General features: G+C 50.9%; 1 long non-coding RNA gene and 1 other non-coding gene across 2 annotated transcripts in view; both read right to left on the bottom strand.

Moving 5' to 3' along the window:
* The window catches only part of LOC141573996 (uncharacterized), a 170,519-nt gene that overhangs the window by 31,802 nt on the left and 113,596 nt on the right, over positions 1-25,121 (bottom strand). The window lies entirely within an intron of this gene.
* LOC123617968 (U6 spliceosomal RNA) lies at positions 18,922-19,028 on the bottom strand. The gene has a single exon (XR_006726295.1). It is a non-coding gene; the product is annotated as a U6 spliceosomal RNA (small nuclear RNA).

Genomic DNA, 25,121 nt, shown 5'->3' with positions numbered 1-25,121 from the left:
GGAGCGGTCAGTGGTCCTGAGCTACCGCAGGCACTTCACGTCCGCGAAAAGACGCCACATTTCCTGCACACACACCCTTCCTGCCGGTCAGTTTTCCTCCGAACTGGAGCCAGGAGCCTGTGTGGGCTCCCAGGGACTGCTGTGTCAAAGTGGCCGTTCCAGGTGAAAACCGCAGAAGTTGCGAGCACGCCACCCGGGCTCCCAGCCCCTCCCGGATGCGGGAGCAGAAGCCAGGTGCTGTCACCACTGACCTACACCTCTCGCCTCCGCCCTCCCTACTGCAGAGAGCACCTGGGAGACCACAGGATAACCCGGCGGCCGCCCGTCCCGATCACTCTGAGCAGATGGCCTTTCTTTTAAAGAGGTAACCTTGGCAACAAGGGAGTAACACACCAGCTGTACTGGGGGATTAAATTTTCGTGCTAGAAGCATGATTTATGCTCCAATAAAGCCAAACAAAACCTAATTGGGTAGGATGAGACCACCAAAATTTATGTTCACGGTGAACAACAGGACGAGGACTAATGACCCCGGTGCAGTGTTCCATTTAGCTGTAATTCTACAGTCAATTAGTATTCTGTTTAATTGTACAATTAATGAACATATAAATTCAATTCATAGTTTATTCCTACCATTAAATTACTTATCTGAATTGCCTCTCTTTGGGAAAAAAATAAGCAACTCAATGCACACATCATGAGAATGACTCGGCAGCGTCCATCCTGGGCACGCCGTAGCTGTGAAATGGCTTCTCCACTACGGTGGCTGGGGTGCTGCTGCCGCTATTGGGAGCAGAATAGTTTAATCTTCTCCCATCAAACGAACAGGCAGTAGTTTCACTGACTGACACCCAGTTCCCCTGGCAGATTCCAGCTTCCGTCAGCAGATCCCACCCCACCCAGGGCCTCTAAGGGCAGCACCCGGGAGGCGGGGGCTTTGGCCTGACCTGCGGGAGGCACAGAATCCCTGTGGGTGCGTCCCACTCTTGGCAGGTGGGGGTGGCTGACACAGAGACGGCACAGCTGCCTCCCAGGCCTCGCTGGCTACTGAGCAGAGGAGAGAGAGGGACAACAGGAGGCCGAGCTCCAGGGGCTCCTGTGCTCTTCAGCGCCTACGAAGTCCCTGTGCAAGAGCACCTGCAAGCGCACAGGCGGCGGCGCTCCCCTGTGCTCACAAACAGGACGCCCCCACCAGGCACCGCCGCTGCTCTGTCCCTGCGGCCTCTGGGCCCCCACTGGCACGGGCATGCCTGGGCGGCCCTGGTTCTCTCCCAGCAGCCGAGGCACTGAAACCCCGGACGCTCCAGGCTCAGTGATGTCCTGTCGTGGGAGGGGGACAGCTCGGGGCCCTTGGTGCTGCACCAGCCGAGGGGTCCTCAAGCCCCGTGGAATTCCACGAGACAGCTGAGTTCACCGGCTCTGCCACACCTCCCAGTCGACGCCCTGCCCACCCCAGTACAGCGCCCAGCTCCTTCTCCCCCCAGCAGGAGGCCCCTCCGGTCTCTCAGGAACTTGGTTTCTGACTCAACTGCCCTGCTGCGACCTGGCAGCCCTCCTTGGGCTCACGTTCACTCTGCAAACCCTGCTCCCTAAAATCAAGTCCTTTTGACACCCCATTGTGAAATCGTGCAGTCTGGGGTCCAGGCTGCCTGGGGCCGAATCCCAGCTATGGCAGTGTCCACGCACGTGACCTTGGGCAAGACCCTGGGTCCGTCTGAACCTGGCTTCCTCGTCAGTGAGGAGGGGGCGGCAGCGTCTGCCCGGGGGCCCCGTAGGACTGAGGAGTGCGGGCCTCACGGAGCCTGGAGGCATGCTCAGAAGGGCCTCGGCTGCTGTGACGCAACCCGCCCCCGCCCAGGTGATGCCCGAGCGGTGCGGAAAAGCAGAAAGCCTATCAAACCAAATGACCAAGGTGGCTGACGAAGCCCGGCGCCAAGGGGCTTGCGGTGAGGCACGCGTGGGGCAGAGCGTGCCCTGGGAAGTAGACGGCCGTGGGACCAGGCCTCTCGAGACTTGCTGGGCCCCGCTGTGTGATTCGTTTGGTCTGTTTTTCCCTGTTTGAACACATGAACAGTCTGAATCATCTGATCCAAACAGAAATAACGCCTGGATGACCTGGCCGCCCTGCGTGTTCACACACGCAGGGCGGCTGGGGGCTTCTGAGCGCCCCCACCGGGGCTTGGTGCAAATGGCTTCACTGATGCCTCCAAAGTAAAAACTGCACCAGAGTTCAACAGGCAAGACATTACTCAAGACTAGTCAGCAGGACTAGTCAGCAGGACTCAGTCCAGGGCGAACAAAACCAGGAGGGAGGGGCTCTGAGCCCTAGGGCGAGCCAGTGGGAAAGCAACGGCGCCCAGCACAGGGGAGGTGGCCAGTGGGACGGTGCGGCGCACTGAGTCCCAGCCGCAGACGTTCCTCTCGGGGACAGGCTGCCTGTGCGTGAAGGCAGCGCCTGTGGACGTTGGGCGGCCCCTCTCCTCTGGAGAGCGGGAGACGAGATGCTGGCTCCCCACGTGCTTACATGTCAAGGAGGTGGCTCCCAGGTCCTTGAGAAGAGTGTGTCCTGGGTTGTCAAATGGACAAGGGGTTCAGGGGAAATCTGCCAAGGGGCAGAGAAAGAATTTACAGTTGTAAGTTTTCTACAGTAGATGCTCGAAGGAAACGGAGGCCAGAAGAAAGGTGTCTCAGGTTTCTCCAGGCTGAGGGGGGCTGTTCAGGACGCCTTGGTCACAGGTGAGCGGGTCCCAGGCTGCAGGCTGGTGGCTTGGGGGTGGCTTGGGGACACTGCCGGCTGCCCCTCCTCCTGAGTTCTGCTCTGTGGCACCAAGGATGAAATTCATCTCTCAGGCAATCAATTCCCCAGCCCTAAATGCCTGGGTCCTCAATTCTCAGCAATGACAGACCAGCTGTGCCGGTTCAGTTCATGTTATTAGCTGTCTCTTAATAACCTTTGGGTCAGGGGTGTTATTGATGCTCGAGTTTAATTCAAATTATAATGGGATAAATCATCTGCCGTCTACAATCCTTGTTTATTGAATTTCGTATGATCCACTTAATTTAGGCCCTCCCAACTCTGAAGGTTGAAGCCTATTGAAAATCCGTCTCCTTATCCTCTCATGACCTAATTTATGTTTTCCCCTTTAACTTTTCCACCTACTTTATTGCTGTCACAGCCTCAGAGGCTCTGTGAAGCAGAAGGCGGGCCTGGGAAGATTAACATTTTTATTGCTTTATTTGGTATCCCAGCCAAGCCGCCCAGATGAAAAGAGACCTTCTGGAACCCTCTGCAGCTTCCCTCCCTGGAACCTTTGATTCTGTCCAGCAACAAGTACTTGCTTTGACCCAATAACCATCTCCTGGGTGCCTACTCTGTATTTTAAACTATTTTTGAAAATACAGAGTGCTTTGAAAAATAATGTGGCAACCCCAGGGAGGAGCCAAGCAGGAGTATCTGCATCCTGGGAGCACATCTGTGAGCTGGATTCAGACGGCCCCTGGGCAGAAGGCACCAGTGCTGGAACTAGGCAACAGAAGCCCGAGCTGCCCAGAGGGGGTCTGGTCTCCCTGGGGCAGGGCGGGGACTCACCTCAAAGGACCTGAGACAGATCTCACTGCCCAAGCTCAGGCAGATTTGAAGAGACGGTCAGTGGAGGAGGGAGGAGTGGTGGCGGGGACGGGCTTCTTGGTCAAGGCCCAGCCCCGGTCATGGGGTGGAGAACAGTGCAGGGCGACCAGGGACAGAAGCACCTCCCCAACACCAGCGGGACAGCGTTGAGTGGGCCTGGGCCGTGGGGGGCAGGACGCTGACGACAGTCAGGAGAGAAGCAAGGAGCTGGGAGCACGACACGGCGGCACTGGTTCGGGGCCGACGTCCCTCAGCCCCACCTTGGAAGCGTGGGAGTCAGATCACGCTTCTGGGGAGCTTCCTCCAGCACAGGGTCTGATGCTGGTAAAACAAAGGGCCCGCCGTTCGGAGAAAGCAGGCGACTCGTGTAGCTGCTGATGGGAAGTATCTGCCGACAGACAAGAAGCGCCCTTGGCCCCTCACGCTTCCGACACTGGGCGCACACGCGCCTTGCTGACTCACGCCCTTTAATCGCAGGCAGTTAGTGTGACTGGCAGCCCTAATTAAGCCCTTCCCCGCGCGGGCGCCCCCCGCACCGCTGCCCAGAGCGGCCAGCCCTCCCTCTGAGCCTCTGACTTGCTGCCTTCTCGGCCGGGCTGTTTAAGGGCTCGTCCAGACTGCCTCATCACCGTTAATGAGCAGTTTCATCTCACGTTTCCCTCACAGTTTTAAGATGCAAGGTGTTCTCTTAAAACGCAATCTAGTTACTGTATTGTCAGCCAAGGGGGCTCATCAACACAAAGGGATTTTGCATCAAGTTGCTGGATGCTTGGAACAGCCTTGGGGACGCCACCAGTTTTTTCGAACATGACATTTTTGCTCTTTAGCTGCAGAAGCTTCTGGTGGGAGTCCTTCTCTTTCTACCGATTTTTTAAAAGTCAGACTTTTTTTTGAGCCTTTGAAATACTTCTAAGTATTTCAAGCTAGACTTTCTGGAAGGGACTAATGGAAGAAAATTGAAGAAAAAAAATTACTTGGCATTTTAAAATATTTGAAGGTTTACTCACTTCTAAGATCAAATGCATTTAAAAAAAAAAAAACTAATGGAAAATGAAACCTTACATAATTGCATTTGACTGATTTGTGTGATCCACCCCAGTTCATCAGGTTCAGAACAGACCACACAATCATCTTTCTTGAGGGTGCCCCCTCACTGATCTTTCCCTCCATCAGCATGTATTTCTCTGTTGACAATCTGCTTTGTGACAGGCACCGTGCTTTCGCATGTGTCTGTTTTTAGGACAAATCAAACACGAGAAACTGACTTTCCCCAGCTACCGCGCATTTCCCGCAGGTTCTTCACCGTGGTTCTCCCGTCCCCTTCCGCCCCACCGGGCCTCTTCACTCCTCCTCCCGTCTCCCCTCTCGCTGTCTTGGACCAGCCCCAGAGCCTCTGGTCAAGGTTTATTTTAACAGCCTCCTAACCAAGCTCTCTGATCCTTGCTTGGCCCCATTTCCTGGGCTGAAAATAGAGGCCGAACTCGTCATCCCGCGGTTCATCCTGCGTCAGCCGCCCTCCGTCCTCTGTTCCACTCCCACCCCAACTTCCCAGGGCAGCTGGTCTCACTGTCCCTGACTTTGCCGCCTCGCTCTGGAGTCCAGAAAGCATCCTGGTTCCCATCCCACCTCCACACCCTGCCCCTGTCGTGTCCATCTGTGTCCTGCCAGGAGGACTTTACACAGAGGCCACAGAGGATCAACACGCCCCAGGTCAAACCGCTCCCAGCGGAGGAGGTTTCCTGGTGCCCATGACCCTGGGCCGGGAGCAGGCCCCTCCGCGCTGTGCCCTCCCTGCTGCATGCCGGCGTCGCACACACTGTGTTGAATCGTCGTGTAATACATTTCCACCTGAACTGGGGTCTGATCTACTTGTTGGGGCTGAGAAATCCAGAAAGCAGGGGAAGTGATCTCTGTCCTCCACCTGTTTTAATGAGGGCTTTCCATTTGGTGGATAGTGATTTAACGGCTATAGAAGGAATCGGCTAAGGGGACAGCAGCACGATGACACGATGGGAGATCGCAGCCTGCGCCCCCTCACGTTAAAAAAGACAACAGAAACAACCATCCACATGTGAACACACCTTCACGGCAGCTCTGGATCCCAGGGGAGAGACTGCAGCACCCGAGTGGAGAAGAGAAAGGAGCCTCCTTACCCTGAAAAGGGCAGGAGGAGAGCCACTCCACCCACGTCGCCCCCCTTCCACCCCCCAGCCTCCACAGGCCCAGACTGCTGTCCCCCACCCCGCACTCCCCCGCGGGGCAAAGGAGAGTGACGGACGTAAATATCGACTTCACAGCAGATCTAGGCTCCCGGCCCTCTTAAAAAAATGTTCAAACGACCTGAACAGACACCTGTCCAAAGAGACAGACAGATAGCCAACAAGTTCTTGAAAAGGTACCCGACATCACCAATCACCAGGGAAATGCAGATCTAACTGCCCTGAGGCATCTCCTCACACCTCTTAGAACGGCCGTTTTTAAGAAAAACAGCCTCGGTGACTATGGAGAAAGGGAAGCCCGAAGCACCGCTGGCGGGTGTGTAAGCTGGCGCGGTCATGGCGGAAAACAATGTGGGGATTCCTCAAAAGGTTAAAAACAGAACCACCACAGGGTTCAGCAATCCTGCTTATGGTTATTTACCTAAAGGAACTGAACTAAGGCTCTGAGAGAGGCACCTGCTCCCCCACGCTCACTGCACGTTTTGCATGTTCATTCACAACAGGCCCAGATATGGAGACCACATGAATGTCCATTGACAGGTAAGTGGATGAAGAAAATGTAGTGTATTTGAAATGGAATACTATACAGCCTTTAAAAACAAGGAAATTCTGCCATTTGCAACAACACAGATTGACCTGGAGGACATTGTGCTGAGTGAATGCCAGACATCGGAAGACAAATGCTGTGTGACCTCACTTGTAAGTGAACTCTAATATACTCAAGCTCCGGAAGCAAAGAGGAGAATGGTGACCACCAGGGCTGGGGAGGGAAACTGGGAGATGCTGATCACGAGGTGCAAAGTTTCACTTATGCAGGACGAGAGCAAGTTCTGGAGATGTTCTACACAGCATAGTGCCTACAGCTGACAATACTGTACTGTATGCTTAAAATTTTTCAAGACGGTAGATATTACATTAAGTGTTCTTATCACAAAATTAGTAATAATGGTAATAAAGGGGGTAGGAGGAGCCTTTGGGAGGTGATGGATATGTCTGTGGCCTTGACAGTGGCCGTGGTTTAATGGGACTACATTTACCCCAAAACTCCTTGAGATTCATACATTTAATATGTAAAGCTTTTACACATCAATCATACCTCTATCTAAAAAAAAAAAAAGTGGTTTGAAAAACTAATCCATTAGAGAACGCACAGCATAGAGATTAGCTGACCACATAAGCTGCTGTCTCCCCGAGCTGCCTGGATTTCAAAAGGAAAACAAATAAAACGGGCATGTTTGGGCAACATCTGCCAATTTGACCCCTCTGATTTGTTTCCTCAAATGTGGCTTCTGTGTCAAACTGTGCACTGCAAGTGCCCGGGCGAGCTGGAGGACGCTGGGAAGACTGTGCTGTGGATTTCTGTGATGGTGAAACCTGACCCGCATCCCACTGCTTCTGGGACTAGAACGCCACGAGTCTCCTCCACGGGACATCTTTCTGCCATGTTTGTGCTGCCAGCATGGTAGCTGTTGACAGTGGCCTTTGTGGAGGAGTCCAAGCCCAGATGAAGTTAACCATCTCTGCTTCCTGAAGCAGATTTGTTGGGTTTGATGGATGAGTTGTGGGGGACAGGAGAGGGCGTGGTATCTGTCCCTTTGCTTCTAAAGGGAGGACAATTAAGGGTTTTTCTTTTCCAGCTGGGTGCTCTTGGCGGCGGTGCCCAGGCCAAGGGGGGAGCTGTGCCCCAACCCCCACCCCCTGAGCAGCAGCAGGGGGGCTGCACCACCCTCCCCCAGCCTCATGAGGAGTTAAAATCACATTTATGGAGCACGGGCCAGGGCCCCAGATGGAGGGTTTTCAGAAATTTCCAGAAGTGAGCAAGCCGGGAGCCCAGGTGGGAAATCCATCGTTGGGTGGACTACACCCTCTCTAACATCTCTGGACTCACCGCACACAGACGCAGCCCACGGCTAACGCGGGTCACAACCTGCCCTCGCTGCGCCCTTACTCCACACTAGGGCGCACGGGGGGGCTGCACACACATCACTGCTGGAGACCCTCACAGTAACCTCGTGGAGGTTTACGGGTCCCACTGGTGAAGGCTGAGAAACTGAAGCTCTGAGGACTTGAACTTGGGGGAAGCAGGCGGCGGCTCTGCGGCAAAGCCGCCCCTGGACCCGCGTGCACTCCGGGGGAAGGCGCTGCCGGCCTCGGTCTGTCATGGCGCTGGAGGCTCCCCGTCCAGGGCAGTGACATCCATCACAGGGACGGTCCTGCGTCAGGACGCGCTCGCTGGGCATCGCGCTGTCACCGGCTCCTGTCCGCGCCCTTGTCCCCGACATGGAAACAGCAGCCGCTTGGCCTTCCCGCCTCTGAAAACCGCTTTTTCCTAACTGCATTCATTCGAAACACAGGCTCGCTTCTGAATACATATTCTCAGAAACCCTAAGGAAAAGCATAAGGTTAGATACTCGCTAGAGCCCCGCCACCAGCGCTTTGAGCGTTTCCGGTGAAGCGTTTTCAGTTACAGCAGGTGACGCCCTCGTGCAGACGTGCGCGCGCATCCACGGCACGTGGAGACGCACACGCTCACGGCACGGGCAGACGTGCACGCGCTCACGGCACGGGCAGACGTGCACGCGCACTCACGCAGGAACCCGCTCAAGTTAAAGGAATCGGGATCCGAGACTAGGCTGCAATTTGGAGTCGGAATTGTCATTTAATAATCTGTCCCATTACGTCGATGTCCACGCTGACGGTCCAGAGCTACAGGTCACTGTGAGCGGCACGGAGCATTCAAATCTGGCGTTGCACCTCCATGTCTGTTATCCGAGAACGTCCCCAACGTTTCTAAGGCTTCGCTAGTGATCAGATTTGATCAACACCCTTCTGCATAATCCTGGGCATTTGTCCACTTGCGTCTTAAAACGAGGTCCCGTGTGCTGATATTTCTGGAACAAAGAGGTGCTTTCTTTTGAAAGGACAGAGCGAAACCAGCCTCTGCTTGGAGCTGTGGAGAGCTGGACTGAGTGTCCTCTCCACACTGACAAGAAAAAAGCTGGAAAAACTCCAAGTGCTTGACTTTTCTTGAACCCATCAGAGAACTGAGGTTGCAGAGCAAATAACCAACCAGGGACCTGGAAAGAGACAGGCGCCTGCAGGGAGCAGCAGGCCTGAACAGGTGCTACCTGCAGCAGATGCCGCACAAGCCAGCAGGAAGACAGCAGCAGAACTTTTGAACTTGTTGCAAAAGGCCAATAGCAGGTCAACTGAGGGTGCAAAGGCCCTGGGGTCTGCAGATAGGAGGACTCCCTCCCTCCTGCTGGCTTCTCCTCCAGGAACCCACCCACCACAGGCCTACAGAGCACGTGGGGAGAGCGGAAAGATGAAGGAGCAATGACATTAATATAAAGTGGATTCTGGATTGACCCTGGAGCAGGAAGGCACATTGCTAGGATAACTAGTGACACGGGACTAAAGCCTGGAGTTTAGGGAAGGGTACGCATCGAGCTAAGCGCTCAGTTTTGACAAAGGTGCGATGGCCACGTGAGATGTTAACACTGGAGAAAGCTGGGCGGAGGACAGAGAGGGCCCTTCTGTACAGTCACTGCAGTTTCCTGTAAATCGAATATTCCTTCAAAATTTAAAAGTTTATTAGAAGAACAGAGTGCTTTTTCTTGGGAAGAATAACCTTATTACAAACTAGTCAAACAGTAAAGGAAAAACGATGCCTGGGTATAATTTGGTAACTCTGTTAGCCGCCTGCGGGGCTTTGTGAAATTCAACACTCTGCAAACGTGCGGCGCGGGAGCTGGGAGGAACTTTCCCTCGTCGCGCGTCCTGCTAATCGTGGCATAGACTCCAAACGCTTTCCAAACCCAATACCAGGCTCTGGTCCCCTGGGTTTCCCACTCCTTCCCTTTTGTGGCGTGATTTCACTCCTCTAAGGAGACTTTGCTTTGAAGCAATCCAAGGGGCAGACTGCAGTTTATTCCAGAAGCTGTCCTGCCCTCTTCAGCAGATCAGCTGCTGGCTCAGCGTGGACGCGGACCGTCCAGCCTGCCTGCCTGTGGTAACGGCGCCGTCACTTCCTACCTGCTCACCTGGGGGGGGGGGGTAATTTCTCAAGGTCCTAATCACCCCACCTCTAAATAAGGAGAACAGTAGCGTTGCTGTGAGGACTGAATGGGTAGCACAAGAAGCACACTTGGAATAATACCTAATTCAATAAAAATGAACTTTGTCACTGTGTTAGTTTTCTGTTGGCTGGGAAGTGGTCACAAGACACACACACACCCCCCCCCCCGCCGCGGCCCAGAATCTCAGGGGCTGGCAATGATACAGGCCTCTGCAGCTCTGCACCCCCCACCCCACTCCCGTTCTACGGCTAGCGATGGGGGGACAGTACAGGGACCAGAGCCTCCCACAGGACGTGGGCATCGTTGTGGCTTGATGCCATGATTAGAGGGACGCCATGTACCATTTTCGCTCACATTTTACTGGCCAAAGCAAGCCCGGCAGACAAGCCTGGTGTTAACAGGGACAAGGTCGTGTAATCCTGTCACAGGAAGGGCAGTGAGTAACTGGGAGCAACGCACCATCAACCAGAACCACGACAACTGCGGATTACCGTCATCACACTTGGCGGTGCCGATCCCCAGGACTGGAGCTCTGCCGTAGGAGAACAGGATCGTCCTCTTCTCACTTCCCTTTGAAGGGGCCTCCTCCTCTCCCTTAAGGCTTATTAGGAAGACTTGGAATTTGCATAAAACAGCATTCCTCTTGTTCAGGCATTTCTGCAGCCGACTGCCAGAGAAGATGCACAACGTTTTCAAACTGGTTTCTAAAAGAACACGCATCACTGAGACAAAATGTTACAGAAGATCGCTGCCAGGCAGTTTTCACAGCAAGGTTTGACAGTGTTGGCTGCGGAAGGGAAGGAACCTGAATGGAGCCAGATGTGCCCCTTTACCCAGTGACTGTTTTCTCTGACCTATTTCGTCCAATCAAAGAAAAATCAAACAGAAAATTTCCAAAGTATCCTGAGGCTTCTGATCACTTTTTGCACAGAGAGAATCCCAAACTCTCAAATCCTAGCTCCAAGCCACACTCCTAAAGAGCCAGAACCTTCATCAATGCAAAGACCAGAAACTTAAGCACATTGCACCTCCGTCTTTAAGAGGAAATAGTCCGAGGGGAATCAGAGAGGATTCAATGAGTATTTAAAGTTTGCACAGTGCAGATCCAAGACCAAAAGCCACCAACTGGAAAGGCTTCAAGAGAGATAATTTCAGTGTAAATCCAAAGCAACAAATAATCAAGAATTGGTTCTCCAATGTACAAAGTATGTCGTCAATATCAGTGAATATCCTGATTCACTGACAATGATCATAATAATCTCTGATTTTCAAGTCAGCTGTCAGGAGTGTTTGAAGTGCCAGTTTTTCTGAAAGTGCGGCGAAGCAGCCATTTGGCAGTTGCAGGCGCACTCCGCGTACTCTGCACGGCAGTGGTGCTCATTCTTCGTGGTTACCGATTTGACCTCTACCGAGTGGCCCAGACTTATGGGAAACTCATTAAGGAGCCAGGCAGTGACCTGACTCCATCCATCTGGAAGCTAATGGCATTAACTGGGAGAGGGCCGAGGGCTCCAAAGCCAAGCTTGCTCAGAAGCTTTTTTATCACCAGAGACTGCATGTTTGGGGTAGAATGTGAGATCCATTTTTTTTAATCTAAAAGCTGGGAAGATGCTGTGACCAACAGCAATTGAGACACAGTGTATGTAAATTTAAAAGCGCACACACACACACACACACACTTTGAATCTTCCAAGTTCCTCTCTTCTCATCTCCAGCTGCCATTTTGTTGGGAGCCTTCATTTGCTTCTCAAGCAAGAGGAGATTGAGAATTGGGGCTGTCAACTAAAAAAGAATGAAGGAGGAAGGATGCAAATAAGAAAATAGTTTTGGGGGGCTTAAGAACTGCCACGGGGGAGGCATAGATTCAAGTAACCCCAAAAGCGTGTTCAGAGAAAGAGAGGGGTTTATAAAGACAAAAAGCCACCAGGCTGTTCAAAGTTGCCGGCCAAGAACTGTGACTGACTTTGATGTGAGTGGCAAAGGATTTGTCCTGAGGAATCACAGGTTATTTTAGGGGAGGGGTCTGATAAGTGGACAGACTATCATGGCTTATTTTCGGGTAAAGGTCTGATAAGTGTTTTGAGTTTCTGGCAGGTGCTCTGAATGACTCCATCAGGCCCAAAGGTCGGATTCCACCCAGGCTGAGATGTGCAGAAGGCACACCTCCTCTGTGGCCTCCTAGGTCCACGTTAGAGAGCTGTATTAACAACAGCAACTCCATTTTGCTTTTCCATTCACCGGGCCCACTCTTGGAGCTTTACCACCTTCTGAGACCACTGGACAAGACCATTAAGACCCCCGAGGAGCATCAGACCCAGAATGACGTAGGGTAGCGGAAACCACACGGCTTAGGTACGCACAGGTAGGTAACTGCCTTCCCAGTACTGAGCCGCGTGCCTCCACAGACAGCAGTTCGTGGCCCTGCTTTACATCACTGCAGTCCTTGGAAGTAGACGTTATTAACTGCACTTTATTGATGGTGAGAAAAATGAACCTCAGAGAGAGAAATATGAGGTCACAAGTGATTCCTCCATAGCTTTCCATACTGTGAAGACCTGTCATCCGTGCGCACTACGGGCCATGCACATGCAAGATCTTCACAACTTTGATAAAGTCGAAGGAAGCTCAGGCCGACCCGGCGACCCTGGGAGCTGTTACTGGCCAGAGCCGCTGTGACTTCCTTTGTCTGGCAGTCCCTGCGGCTGTGACACGGTGGTTATTAATACGCAGGTCAGTGCATATACCCTACCCGGCCCTGCCTGGAGGAATTCTTATTAAAGGCGACTTATTTTCACTTCATTATTAAAGCCAGCCTTCTAGAGGCTTTCCAGGAACAGAGGATATGTGTTTCTTCCTTGCACTCACCGAGCCAGGTCCCTTCTGGTCAGATCCAACTCCACCTACACCTGCATATGCACCCCTGAAAGGACAGTGCAACCACCCTACCTGGCCTCAGCCAGAAACCAAGAGAAAAGCAAAGCCACGAGCAGCCTGGTGGGTCCCTAGGCCCTAGTGCGCCGGTCCTCAGAGCTGGCCCCCCAGCCCGCAGCATCGGCAGCCTCTGTGGAATCAGAAACCAGGGGGGTTGGGGCCCAGCCTTCTCAGTTTGAACCAGGTGTGTGCTCGGGTCTGGGGCTCCCCCCCCCCCCCCGCCCAGAGGATCACTCTACGTCCTTTCCTCTCTTTGAAACAGCGACACCTCCTCCGTCCCCACTCACAGCAGAAGGCCTTGCTTCCTGGTTCACGGAGAACACAGAAGCAGTCAGAAGAGGACTTCCACTTCCTGCGACCATCACACCCCCTGGCCTGTGTGCAGACAGATCCCTGCCTTCTGCCCTCCCTGTTGTTGCTTTTGGTGACCAGCCCGTGCTCTCATCCAAGGCCACCCCCTGGCTCTGGCACTGGCCTTCCCTCTGCAATACTCTGGGACCCAGGTTCAGCACTTCAGCAGTTTTCCTCTCTCCTGTAGGTCACCTACATAACATCAAACCTGTCAGTGCTGTGAGTCCCATCTAAACCCAAGGAACGGAACGCCACCTGAACTCTCCCGATCGTCTCCCCTTCCAGCTCACTTAGCTTTTCCCCTTTCTGCTAACTTTCCAGAGAGCTGTCTATACTTGTATCGCGTCCCTCTCGTCCCTTCTCTGCTGAACGTTTCCCATCACGCTAGTGTCCCTACCACTCACCAAAACTGCCCGTGAGAAGGACTTGAGGACCTCCCCGCGGCAGAGCCCAGTGGTCTTGCTTCAGTCCTCAGGTGCTTGTCTGCAGGACCTGACACAGCTGGCCACTGTCCCCCATCTCCACTTGCTTCCAGGACAACGGACCTTCTTGATTCTCCACTTTCTCCACTGATATCCTTCTGGTCTCCCTTGCTTATCACTCCTAAAAATGTTGCAATGCCGGGCTCAGGGCTCAGTTCTGTTCCTTCTTTTTTTCAAGCAGGTCCCCGGGGTAGTGGTTCTCAGTCCTGACTCCAGCTCACAATCACCTGGGGCGTTGTGAAAACCTTCAGTGCTCCCTGGATCAATTCAATCGGAATCTCTTGGGTGGCACAGAAGCATCAGACTGTTTTCAAAGCTTCCCAGGTGATTGCTGTGTGCAGCCAAGTTTGAAAACCACCTTCCCAAGGGATCTCATCCAACTTATTGCCAAATCATCTATACACTAATAGCCCTGATCTTAGAGTTCTGGAGAGTTCCTCTCCCTGACTTCCAGACTCCCATTAGCATCCACAGTGAGATGGCTAAGGCGCAACTCAGATTTAAAATGTTCCAACGGGGCTTTTCATCCATCACCCTCAAATTCAGCCAAAGTCATCTTCATCTTCGCAAATGGAAAATCCATCTTGCCACGTTTTCAGGTCAAATTTCTTGAGGGGTCCTCAACCCCTCTCTCCCTCATGCACCCTCTGTCCCATCTGTAGCAAATCCTGCGCTCCAGGGTATACCCAGAATCTGACCGTTCCTCACCAGCGGCCACTGCCCTGGAACCAAGCCACGGTCCTCTCCTGCCTGCTGACTGCAATGCCCCCCTGCCTCCGCCATGCCTCCATCCTTCCTCTCCACTTTCTCTTCCAACCTGGCCAGAATCTATCAAAGTCAGTTATTGTCTCCTCTCTACTGAAACCCTACAGTGGCTTCTGATTTCACCAAGGGTACAACCCAAGGACACCATTTTCTTTGTAGGTCCCTTTTCTTAATCATTTTTATATCTATAGCCCATTCCATGCCATCATTAACCCGAGATCATCAAAACAGATGGCGGAACTGTTCCCAGCTACAAAAAACTTACCTCTTTTCTACAGGACAAGAAAACACTTCAGAGAGTTCTAGATCAGCATTTTCTAAACGTACCTGACCGTGAGACATTTTAAAATTATAATATATTGATGGAGCACCAAGAGGAGTTCATGAAGTATAAATGCAGGCTTAGATTAAAATAGACAGCACCAAAAAAGTGCTCCAAGGTGAATCAGTTTCTTAAAGAAATAATAAAAATTTGATTCATATTCACTTTGCTTTAATACAGAACAACAACAACAAAAAAAACCAAATTAGGGAAATCTGCTTATGCGTAAGTTAATGAGAATAAAATGTATCAACATAAAGTCTGTTTTTGCATGTGCATTTTTTTTTGTAAAAGACCTGCTCCAAATAAATGTTTTATGAAATCGTGCTTTGGGGGATTTATTCTAAAGCACGTAGCTGCTTAAAACTTGGAACGATGTCTCTTGAGTCTCACCCCCGCACGAGGTACAGCACCAACTCTGTTTCCACTCTGGGTCTATTCAGAGCAGGATACGGATATTCTGCTTCTCCGTGCGGAACGTGGCCAAGGAACAAAAATGAAAACTACGTTTTTCACGGTATTTGGGTGCGACTGGTTTAGGTTACTCCAAAACCCACTCACCTTGGGCACCGCTTATTCACTGACCTGCCCTGGATCTTCTAGAAACGGAATCTGCATATGTTTCTCCTCACTTCAAAATTTTTGCTTTAGAGGTTCCAGCCGGTGCGAGAGCCTCACGAGTCTGAGTGGTTTTCCCATTGCTGGTGTTTTGCTAACACTGCCTTCCTCCGGCCACAGGTCTGCGGGGAAGAAACTTGTGCAGCATAAATATTTTAGGCACCATAAAAGTTGAATAATGCCACAGATACAGGTTGACAGATTCAGGCAAAATGCACAGCACAGAGTGGTGGCCAATCAGTCAACAACATTAACGTGAAGGGCAGGTTGCGAGTGTTGCCTGGACACCAGGGCAACTGGCAAGGGATGGAGTGTGATGGTTTTGAGCCAGACGCCTGGGTCCAAATCTTGGTCCTGCTCCTTAGAAGCTGTGTGCCAGGGCAAATGCTTTAACATCTCTGAACCTCAGCTATCTTATCTGTAAAATGGGAGTAATTATAGTCCTACAGGACTAAATACAGATGAAATATAGTCAGCATCAGAACGGCACCTGGCACACAGTAAGCCCTACATCAGTATCTGACTTTTTCCACTTAGGTTTGCTGCCTTTTAACAAATATCTAAAAACTACATTTTAAAAAGTGAAGGTGGGAAGTATGACCCCCCCACTGCCCAGAGCGACAGTTATGAACACATTCCAAGGGCCAGGCTTGGGGAACATCGTCTTAAAGCAGTTGATACAGTCAGACTCTTCTCCAGCCGCGCTAGAACAGACGTCCACTGGGCACTCGTCTGGAAATAAGGATAGTCATAGGTACATTCACTGAGCACGTTTGGTCCAGACCCTGTGCTGGTGGCCTGGTGTGCTTTACTCCAGCTCCTCAGCCAGTCCTGCAGAGCGGCCGCCACACCCGCCTTTCCCGGGGGAGGGAAGTGCGCCGCGGAGACACTGACTGACTTGCCTTGGCACCTTGGGGCTGGGGGACGGTGAGCCTGGAAGAGGCCCAGGCTGTCCTGCTGTGGCACCAGATATTCCCTTCTGCCCCGCCAGCCCTGGGGGTACTCAGAGGACTATAAACAACCAGGCATTAGTCACACGGAGAAGAAATACGGAAAGGAAAGATGGTCATTCGGGGATGACCAAAGATGCCGTCAGAGCAAGGCCAGAGAGGAGCTTGTTACAGTCGGGGGCAGAGGCGGGAGGGGGACTGGGAGCAGCCCTGGTCTCCTGCTTGTCATTACCCGTGGCTGCTACCAAGATCAGGACTCTGGCTACTACTGGCGGGGCGGGAGGCGGGGGGGCAGCACCACCTGCAGACCAGAAGAGGGAGGAAGACTCCTGGGCTGGGGGACTCGCTGAGGGTCTCAGGGAGGGAAGGCCCAAGTGCCGAAGGCCGTCTAGGGGACTTGGCTAACCCGGAGTCCTTCCAAGATCCTCAGCCCTCACCTGTGACTCCAGACTCTCTCATCTTTACTTCCTTGCATCCCTGGAACCCCAGAGGATGTGAGTCTTGACTCTCTGCCCTCCAGCCCTTGACTCGTTCAGTGACCTGCTTTTAACACATCAACCTTTTTAAACACATCAGACTTAAAATCTGCCTGTAGTTCCCACTTTCAAACCACACCTGCACACACACTACAAAAGAAAGCGAAGCCAACTCCAGGTGACTCCAAAGTCGAGTCACCTTCTCGTGGTGTTTCGAGGTGTCCGTGCCTCCTCCCCGACCCGCCCCACAGCTCAACTCCCTGTGGTAAACAGGAAGAAATGTCACTTCCTGCGGAGAAGTTCAGTGAGGGAGAAGGTGGATTCTTGCCTGATGTGAAGCCCTCCACATTTGTTTTGAGTTTTTTTCCCCAAAGAATACAAATATTTGGGTAACACAGACACCAAAAGTAAAATTAAAAACTACCCATGATCTCACCTCCTGCAGATTACGATGGACCTTGAGGCTAGAACGGAGCACCCTAAAAACGTAATTCCATAGCTTTTTTAAAAAACAAAAATGACATACACATTTTCAGTGAAATACATTTTCTCACCCTGCATTATTTCTAGTAACTTACGATGTTTCATCTTAATGCGATGCTGTGATGTAGTTAGCCAGTTCCTTAGTAAAGAACATTCACGCTTTTCCACTTGTTTACGTTATAAATAACAACACATTGAACATCTTTTAGTATGAATCTTTGTACATATGTTCCATTTCTGTAATTTTTTTTAGGCTCTAATTTTAGAGGTCAAGTTTCTGAGTCAAAAGGTATGGTTATTTTGAAAGATTTCAATTTGTAGCTCTAAGTGGTCCAGCAGGAATCTTGTATCAATTTAAGTTTTCACAAATAATTGCTGTGTGCTGCTCCCTACACCAATTGTCTCAAACTGATACCTCACTTTTTAATCTTAGGACAATAATATTTTTAAAATATTATATTAATTAATAATATTTTATACATTTAAAAATAATGATGTCAGAGATTACTTTTGTATTTAGGGAGGTATGTGCACTTTTCTGAATTATTAGTAGTAGTCCATCGGCCAGCTCTCTATGATTTATTTTTCAATTTACACAAATAATACATTAATACTCAGCATGGAAAATCCAAAAAAATACAAACTAGAGAGAATAAATTGCCATATTCTTTCTTCATTCTTTGCTCTCACCCATCTCTCATTCCCAGCAAGTAACCATGTTAAAAACTTAACGTGTATTTTTTTAGAGGGCGTTCCAGTGACTGGATGGCGTACCTACACTTGAAATTCCGAAACGTATCAACAAATTGTCCCCCAAACACGTGCACCAACTCAACTTCTCACGAAAGTCATGCGCACTGCCCCTCCTTCACACGCTCACCACCACCCCCCCCCCCGACGTTTCAGTCTCTAATTTGTACCGTCCACACCATGAGCCACAACGGCTGTTTCCCCCCGTGAGGCCCTGACAGCCTCCAGAGTGAACCAACCATGCCCTCTTCGCACTTTTACTAACCAGCCCGATTTCTTCCCTGCGCGCCCTTTCCGTATCCCGTACCCACGTGGGGCGTGAGCAGAAACGATGCAGAAGGGGGGGTGGGCGCAGAATTCTTTTTAATGAAAAAAGTCAATGGATAAAATAATAGAAGGAAACAGCAGTCTGTATGTTATGTGTGTCTGTGTGTATTCCTTACATTTGATTCCTTATGTTCTGTTAATTATATATGTATCATTTAATATAAAAACTTAGAATAAATACATGTATAGTAACATGATAATGTTATATGTAATTTAATAAAACATAAAGAATGTAAATAACATATTTAATTTCTTCCATTTGAATTACAAATAGATACATCGTTTATATAAGATTGTGTGTGTATATATATATGATTTTTTTTCTTTTCTTAGTGAAGTATAGTCAGAATACACTGTATCAGTTTCTGGTGGGCAGCATGATGTTTCGGTCATCCGTAGACATACACATATTCCTTTTCCCGTTCTTTTTCATTATAGGTTACTGCAAGAATATAGTTCCCTGTGCTCTACAGTATGAACTCGCTGTTCCTCTATTTTATACATAGGGGTTAGTATCTGCAAACCTCGAGCTCCCAATTTAAAAAATATAGAACCCTTCACGAATGTGTGTGTCCTCCTTGCACGGGGGCCGTGCTAGTCTTCTCTGGGTGATTCCAGTTTTAGTACATGTGCTGCCGGAGTGAGTGATCTGTCTTTGAACGGAGGGGAATGCTTGTCAAATGACCAGGCTTGAGGAGAGAGGGCGGCATCCTAACGTTCCCTGACCCCCTGCAGGAACCATGATGATGGAGGGGACATCCACGGTGTCTGGATTCTGCCCTGGCTGCCAGGGTGCACGGTGAGGAGCCCAACCCAGGGCCTCAGTGTATGTTAGCTGCAAAATGATGAGGGATCTTTGGCTAAATGCGTGACCAGAGCATGGCCCTGTTTCAGATGACCCAGAGGTCCTCTCTTCTGGGAGCAGGACTGGAGCTCCCGGAACAGACGGGACACAAGGTGCAGAGTAGGGGCTTGTTTGCACAGGCTACTGCTGCAGGCACACTCTGTACAGACTTGGGGACAACCACATTCTCAACTGGGGAAGACTCCACTCCCCGGGGGGTGGGACTTGGCAATGTCTGGGGACGTTCCTGGTTGTCACAATTGCCAGGCAGGTGCTGCCGGTATCTGGCAGGTAGCAACCAGGGAGGCTGCTGCTGCAATGCCGAGGACAGTCCCTCCCCCCCAATACAGACACTCATCTGACCCTAAACATCGGCTATATCAACACAGAGGCCTCAGATGGCAGCAGCCAGCTTCCGTGGCCCAAAGCTGAATTCTCTGCCCTCAGAACATGGTGTCAGAACACTCACATGCCACCCTGGTGGAAGCTGAGATAAGCACTTGCTTCGTGCTCCATTTAAGATCCTCTTACCGCGGATTTTGTTCTGCCCCATAGGGCACGTTTGTTCATGCAGATCGTGAAAAATACATGAAACATGAAAATGCTATTCATTTCTCCCAATTCTTTCTCAAAATATTTACTTTGCAAAATGGATGGTGACTGAATTTGTATGCGAATTCAGCTCAGCTTGACTGATGTCATTACAATTCTGAGACGGTGTCTTGGAACTTTAATCAACAAGAATCCCACAATCCCCTGATGTAGGAGGAATTCCTCTCATAACAATAAACATCGCCGGCAACCTATAGACAACCGATGCTTCTGCTCCACGCCCAAGGTCTGCTGCCAATCCGCCAGGCGACGATGATGCCACGTGCAGCGGAACGCACGCTCACTGAAGTACCCTCGGCACTGATTTTCGTGAAATACACATTTTCTTTTCTTTCTTGTTTCCCCTCCTAGGCTGTAATGAATTAACACTCGATGTTAACATTGAGTAGAGAGATGCGTCCTATTTCAAAGAAGCATATATGTTTCTTTATAAGATACCAGCATATTCCATTTTAGGAAAGTCACAGTTACTTAAAACATAATAAATAACTTTCATTAGATTTGAAAAAATATATATGAAAATCTCGGTGGGTGTGGAAAAGCAAAATGAGGAGGCTGAATAGGAAAATCCAAAGCATCCATTTCTTCTTTTGTTTGTTCAGCATGTAACTTATTAAGTACTTTCCACGTTTATTTATGAACCTGTGTTTTGTATATTACAAAGCGTGTGTTTTTATAGCAGTTGCATTTATCATTTTCCAAAATTATCACTGTGACGATTATTTACAGATGATTTCTTGCAACAGCATATCCTATTTTAAATATTTTCTAGCTATGGATTCAATTAACAAACCTTTTCAAGGTTACAGAGACAGGGCCGTTGGGTACATCCCAGACAGACTTTGGGGTGACTCTGAGTAGCCACGTTCAGAACTCAGAACTCAGATGGCTAGGAGATGGAATATGTAGCAAGTAAGAATTTTAGCTGACGAATTCCATGCAGTTCTGTGCTGCCGCCTCCCTCCTGGTAGGTGCATCTGACCTTGGTCATCACAGGGTCTCCGCGGCCACCCCCCACCCCCTCCAGCACTGATGCAGGAAGGTGCCTCTCTTATCCTCCTTGGCACAGTCTGCCCTGCTCGCCCCCCAAGTGCCCATTGTGCCAGGACACAGAGTCCTTGGATGCAGATGAGCAGAGTGGATAAGATACAGTTGCTTGAGTTGAACGTCAGGGTTCAGATTCTACCTTGGCCAGTTACTAGTTATGTGGTCTATAAAATCCAGATTGAAAAACAGCAACTTCCTTTGAACACTGTCGTCAGGATTAAATTAAGTGCCACGTAGGAATTGTATTTCCACATTGTCAGGGCTCACAATTGCATAGTTGGTGTGAGTCTCTTAGACCCTTACTTCCCCGAACACCTAGTAGAATTATCTCAGGGATTTATTCTTTTACAAGAGAAGTGAAGAACTGGCAGCTTCTTGCATCTTCCACTTTTAGGTCTACAGCAATTTCCAAGCTTAGAAAATAGAAAGGGTCTCGCCTCAGGTCAAGCTGGATCCAGTGACTCTAATACCTTCCAGGTAGATCTAAAGACAACTGTACTAGATGAGTGGGGGTGGAGGTGCCCAGAAGGGATTGGATGCAGCAGGCAGAGGAGAGCAGCATAGTAATTCCCAGACCAGGGACAGGAAGGAAGTCCACGGATGCTGTGACCAGTCTGAGGCGGTGCTCTGCAGGGAGGTGAGAACAGGGAGACAGGGCTTCCCGGCTCAGAGAAGCAGGGATCTAAGCACAGCATCTCCCTGCTCCAGCCCGGACATCAAAGCCTTGAACTCTGGGCTAGAGACTCGCACCAGCTATGCAGTTTTGATTTTTCTGAAGACAGAGATGGACCCAAGCAGGACTGACCCTGAAGAAGCACATGATAAGACACAAATCAGCATAACCGTGTACCAGGAAACGCAGACAAGACTCAGAGGGGCTCCCTGGGGAATTCAGAGGACGCAGGTGCCAATCCCAGCTCCTGGAGGGTGGAGGCGTACTTGAGGAAAGGCTTCTTGAGTAAGAGTCAGTTTTGTCTGACTCGGGGGTAGGATAGGATGGGGACTGGGGACGTGAGTTCCAGATGGGGTAGGCGTTCTTAGCGCTCTCGTCCTGCCTGAGTCATGTACCAATAAAAAGCCAAACAGGAGCAAGAGAAAAGAAAAAGGTCACCCTCCTTACAGAAGCCAAGCAAGTGCGTTACTGCCCATCCCTGCGGGAAGCCTGTCCGGACACGGCATGGCTGGACAGCGGCAGCCCCTCTAGAGGGAGAGACCAAGTTCCCCTGTGACTGCAGACTTTTCCACCCTAACTGGGACACAGTGCGCAAAAGAAGGCGCTGTTAGTGATTTCACTGGAACCACAATGGAAAATCCAGATCGTTCCAGGGAAACAGAGGGTAGACTGGAACCTTCTGGCTGCAAATTCCACAGGGAGGAGGAAGCTTTACTGAGCATGCCCAGATCCTTCCCCAAGCCCAGCGGTCAGAAACCCCTGCCCGCACCCCCGACCCCCGGGATAAGTGGTAAAGAGAAACCAGGTGTCTCGCTGAGTACTTTCCTAGGTAAGCATCAAGACTGTACAAGAAAGGTTCTACTAAGCGTGACAAGAATTTAAACATATTTACATGTTCTGTATAAATTAACTTAAATGTATATGTAAAGTCATACACAGTGAAAAAAGCTGCAGTAGGAAATAAGATTCGTAGAAGGCTGGGGTGGGGGGTAGTCGGCTTGCAGAGAGAAGGCACTGACACCACTGACTGCCCACCGGCTGCGCAGGAAACCGTGGAGTGAGTGCTTCTGACGGATGCTCTGCACAGCTCCATTAATTCATTCAGTTCTGTGAACAACCCTGCCCACAGAGGTCACCATCGTTGCCACCGGATGGATGAGGAAACTGAGGCTCAGAGATATTTGGTGACTTGCTCAGGAAGACAAAGTTACTAAAAGGCAGAGCTGGGTTTGGATGCAAGACTTCAGCCTCCAAAGAGCAGGTGCTTTCCGCCTCCCAGCCTGAAATCAGCACCCCTGGGGATGCTCCTTCTCAGGTAGAAGGGAAGCAGCCATGAGAAAAGGCGGGAACAGACCCCGGGCTGGCTCTTTGGGGAAGAGCCACAGGCGTTGCTGTTATTCAGGAGCTTGGTGGCTCCGCCCCGGCGTCAGAGAGAGTCAGTGCGGAACAGGCCGCCGCGTGCCAAGTGGGCGCAGTGCTCACCTTGGCTTAATTACAGGGAGTCAGCGTGGACTCGCCAAGGAAAAACCACGCTTGGCCGATCTGGTAGAAATTTTCAAGGAAGCAGCACAAAGAGTCAACAGGAGAGAGCCTGGCTATAATTTCCTCGGATTTCAAGCGAGCGTTTGACTTCACAGCACACAAAAGACTAATATTCTAGGTCAGCAAGGACGCAACAGCCAGGGAGCTGCCTGAATGGTAAGGAACTTGTCAAGATCCCCAGATAGAGTGGCTACAAGCCGGGGAGAACAGGGAAGACGTGACAGTTGGAAGTCGGCCGACACAGCGCTCGGCGGGCTCTGCTCATTTCCTGACGATTCTGTTCACGATGCTGGAGTTAAGAGAAGGCCAGCTGGTTTTTTCCGAGGGCCTCGAGACTGGAGTTTAAATTCTTTAGTCCAAGAGATAGTCCAGGGGTGCTGGTGGGTCAGGAAGATGTTTTATTTGGCAGCTGGAGCTGAAGCAGCAATTTTCCCTGAAGTTGCTTGAGTGAATTTAGATTCTTCTGAGGATTTCAAATTGTCTGAGCACCAGAGTTTGGGCTCTGGGTTTTGCTCTCAGCATTTCTTCATCCTTCTAGTAACCATCTCACGATGTCCCTCCAAGGAGCCTCTCACACCCTCTCACATGCCCACGTGAGGCTTTATCCTCACCCCTACAAGTGGGGGGCAGAACCCCAACCTGGTGGAATCAGCACCTCTTATTTCCAAGGGCACAGATCCGGGTGGATGTGCGACCCATGTCAGCTCAATCAGAATGGACCACAGGACCCGCTCAGAGACTCCCTCCCCCAAGGGGTCACCCTTCACCTGGGGACACGTTTGGGCTGGGACGTCAGCAGGCTCCTTAGCCCTTCCTGGGGGTAGACGGGCTGGGACGAGGCAGCAAAGAAGAACAGAGCAGGACGCCCGGACATGGACTGAGCCTGGCTGCATCCCCAGCTGTCAGTGCCTTCTCCATACTGAGGCCAATTTGGTTGGATTTTGATGTGCTTACAGCACAAAGAACCCTGACTGGGTGAAACATCCCCCCACCCCGCAGTTCTGTATCACTCTCAGGGCTTGAGACACAGACCTTTTCCTCCATAGCTTAATAGGGAAACCATGACAGGGGAGCTGTCCTGAATCAAACAGAGGTTACGCCCTGATGCGCCCCAAACCCCAACCTCGGCCCATCGTAGCAGGGCTCATGGCCACACCCAGGGTCCTTGGGAAAGGAGGAAACCTCCCCAGACCCCCCCATCCACTCCACATTAGAGGAAACGGGGGCCACACTGGGTCCCAGCCACACGCCCTGTGAGACCTGCTTCCAGGACAACAGCTGTAATTGATCATCTAGCGCAAGTTGGGTTTTGTCCATATGATGATCAATTTACCACCATCATCACTGTCGATGCTCAGGGCCCCAGCGATGTGCTGGATGCCGAGCTGACTACCTCACAAGTGTCGCCACGCAGCATCGTCTTGAGGTCTTCCTGAGCGTGAGCTACTCTGGTCGGCCCCAGCTTATGCACAGGCAGACGGAGGTATGGGCAGCTCAGTATCTATATGGTCAACAGCTACTTTTCCAGGGCTCACGTAAGGCTGCAGCTGCGCAAAGCACTGAGCAGCTAGGCTCAGAAAGCCCCACGTGTGCTCTCCTCCCCCCGTGCACAGCACAGGCTGGTGTGTGTCGGGAGCGGTGAGCAGGCGGAGAGGATTCCGGGGGAAGCTGCAGAGATAGGCAGGGTCAGACTATCCAGGATATTAAATGAAGTGGTTAGAAATTTTGTTCTTTATCCAAAGAGCCACAGAGGACCATTTATGGATTTTTTTAGGAGGAAGAGGTGATGAGTTTTGCATTTTGAAAGAACAATTTGGAATCATGTGAGGTTACAGAGATTAAGAGCACCACAGAGATCTGAGAAATACCTGGAGGGAAAACCTTTCTCATACGGAGGGGACACTGATTAAGGAGGATAAAGAAGGAAGCTGCCAGGGCTGGGGTGGATGGAGCGTGGTGCCGGGCACCAGGACTGGGACCACAGCCAGAGGTCTGGTCGGGAAGACTGTAGGAGATGCTGAAT

Source organism: Camelus bactrianus, chromosome 19, assembly GCF_048773025.1.
Source record: "Camelus bactrianus isolate YW-2024 breed Bactrian camel chromosome 19, ASM4877302v1, whole genome shotgun sequence".
In the NCBI taxonomy this organism is placed as follows: domain Eukaryota; kingdom Metazoa; phylum Chordata; class Mammalia; order Artiodactyla; family Camelidae; genus Camelus; species Camelus bactrianus.
This window is presented reverse-complemented; position numbering and strand designations above follow the sequence as displayed.